Raw genomic sequence first — 3,163 nt, forward strand, 5'->3', positions numbered from 1 at the left:
CGCCGCCGTAAACACGTTTACGGACACGTTGTCGTTGCGTTCGAAACGCGCGATTTGGCGCAATGTTATTGGAAACTCTATTCTATCAAGGTTCAACACACTCGCGTACGCAGTATACTGTGATATTTGTTCGGAATGTGAAGCACTTGGATACAACGCGGCGACCGCTGCCCATGCGAAACACGCATTGTCCCGCGACTGTACGTTCACTACCGCGTGTTTGAGCTGAACCTCGCGCGACATTTTAATCTGACATCCCGCGCGCATCGGATTGTGACTGTTCACATTCACTGTGAGGTTCAGTATCTGCGTCAACGCCCAGCCGCTGTCGCGTTCCTGGAACTCCTCCAGAGTGGGTATTGTTGCATCCATCACCTCTCGATTGTACCACTTGCGCAGATCCGACAAGTGATACAACGCGCGATTGCGCGTATTGAACGATTTCACACTTGTTTTTTCACCCGCGACAAACTTCCCGTTGAACACTGTGTTCACTTTCACACTAGCGTGCCGCGCGATCGCTCNATGAACGCGCGCGAGCACCGTGTCTTTAGCGGCTTCGAGAAATCGACGGGGCTCGATGAACGACTTGTTCACCACGATGCCGGTCACCAAACGATTTTTAAACGCCGTCTCGACTTTGATCCATGCGAGTCCCGCACTCTCGACACCCGCGCCCACGTGCGCGAATCGTTCGCGAAGGGTTGCGCGCAGACTTTCGAGTCGCGCGATACGAGCGACGTGCCAAGTTATCACACCTGTGGACGGTCGCGGGCGTTTTCTACAGCACTCTTCTCTCAGTGTCTCTAGACGTTCGTCGCACCGTTCCTCCCACGAGATGTAATTGTCCAACGCGTCGAGGAGCGCGGCCTCTTCTTCGAGCGGTTCGCGATCGTTCATGTTTTGTCTTTTGCTTTTGCTCATATATATATATAATTGTTTACTCACGATAGTATTATTGGATCGTATATATTTGTTGGATTCAATTTACACTTTTTATCTTTTTATCCAGTAGTTGCTCATAGTCATCATCATTGGTGGATGTATCCTTGTGCCACTCGGTGTTCCAGTAACAATCATCCTCTGTATACAAAACAAACAACGGTCGTCTGTAGCAGTTGGAACACCATCGCTTTGGATTCTATATAACGTCTGTCATGAAATCAGCGTCTTCGATCATTTGATGTCCGGTGACTTTTACCCACCTATTCTGCAACCACTTGTACCGATGGTGTCGTTTACACCATACCCACACTCGCAACGCGCATNGGATGCACAAGCGAGACAGATGTTTAAGGTCCGCGCTACTCGTTCTAAACTCGATGTACGCGATTTCGATGTGATTGACAGTCTCGACGTACCTTGGAAGCCACTTGCATTCTCTGATTGCGAGCGCGGATAGTTGCAATATTTTAAAGTCCTCTTCGTCGAAATTGTTTTCCTCTTCCCATATTTGTTCCTCAGGCAGATCGTGCACCGATAACCAATGTATATCGCGATCGTAGCGATAGAACCGTACATCGAACCAGATCTCTCGTATTGCGTCCTTGCACACTTTAGGAATTTCAAGTTTGTGTATTTCAATGTACTCGTCTACGTGTTTTGCTACTGTTTTCGCAGCTAGGAATTGAAGCGATTTCGGTTGTCTAATCCGATTTATTGTTGATTTTACATCTTGGCTTTCGCAATACACACGCGACAATATTTTTTCAACGGAGCAGGTCCGTCAATGTGATTGTAATCTCCCAGTTGATTGTAATGCTCGAGACATCTACGATACAGCTGCACCTCAGGATCTTCCTTCAAATGCTCAGGCAGTCGATCCCACAAAAGCTCCACGTGAGTATCGAACACTTCTAAAAGAATTTTCTTTGGAATGTTTTTCAACTCTTTGACCGATAGGTTTAATATGCACGTTATGTTCACTCCGTTATACATATTCAACAACAACAACGACGACTTGTTATCTATACAACTTGCGATCAGAATGACTTGTGGCTCATTCCCGACCTCGAGGCACCTTTTTAATTCGCTCCTTATCTATCCTCAAGATCTTTCGGTTTGCATTTGCGTTTCAAAAAACACCACATCCGGTACGTAACGGTTTTTCACGCGGACGTTATCATAGGAAGTGCGTCATCAACCGGAAGCGGGTGATTGCTTCGGGCGATAAGAACAGGCTCACTTCCGGGAAATTGCGGTTTTTCTCGTAATTTCTTATTCATTTGCTGCGCAATTTCAAACTGCGCGCTATTTATTTTTAAACGCGAACCGCTTCCGGGAACTTTAGCGGTTTTTTTCGGAATTATTTGTTTTCCGAGAAATTGCGGTTTTTCTCGGAATTTTTTTTCTTTATTTGCTGCGCAATTACGAACTGCGCGCTATTTATTTTTATACGCAAACCGCTTCCGGGAACTTTGCGGTTTTTCTCGGATGTATTTATTTTTATCCTCTCTTTGGAATGTTTTTCAACTCTTCGACCGATAGGTTTCAAATACACGTCGTGTTCCATCCGTTAAACATTTTCAACAACAACGGCGACGATTTGTTATCTATACGACTTGCGATCAAAATGACTTGTGACTCGCTCCCAACCTCGAGGCGCCATTTTATTTCACTCTTTATCTTTCCTCAAAATCTTTAGGTTTGAAATTGCGTTCAAACAAACACCACATCCGGTACGTAACGGTTTTCACGCGGCTGTTATCGTAGGAAATGCGTCATCAACCGGAAGTGAATGATCGCTTCGTTGATAAGAACTGGCTCACTTCCGAGAAATTGCGGTTTTTCTCTAAAAATTTTTATTTATTTGCTGCGGAATTTCAAACTGCGCGCTATTTATTTTTAAACGCGAACCGCTTCCGGGAACTTTTGTGGTTTTTCTCGGAATTATTTGTTTCCGGGAAATTGCGGTTTTTCTCGGAATTTCTTATTCATTTGCTGCGCAAGTACAAATTGCGCGCTATTTATTTTTTAAACGCGAACCGCTTCCGGGAACTTTGCGGTTTTTCTTGGAATTATTTATTTTGAAATGTAATGAGGAGTCCTCTGGTTCGTAAAAAATCAATTGATTGGTAAGTAACGGGCTTTCGAACCGGTTGCAAGGTATTATGCATTAAATTTTTTGTAAACTATTTATTCCAAACGTTTCGACTTTATTATG

The sequence above is a fragment of the Pseudomyrmex gracilis genome, unplaced genomic scaffold (genome assembly GCF_002006095.1).
Source record: "Pseudomyrmex gracilis isolate BER0280 unplaced genomic scaffold, ASM200609v1 scaffold_1013, whole genome shotgun sequence".
NCBI lineage: Eukaryota > Metazoa > Arthropoda > Insecta > Hymenoptera > Formicidae > Pseudomyrmex > Pseudomyrmex gracilis.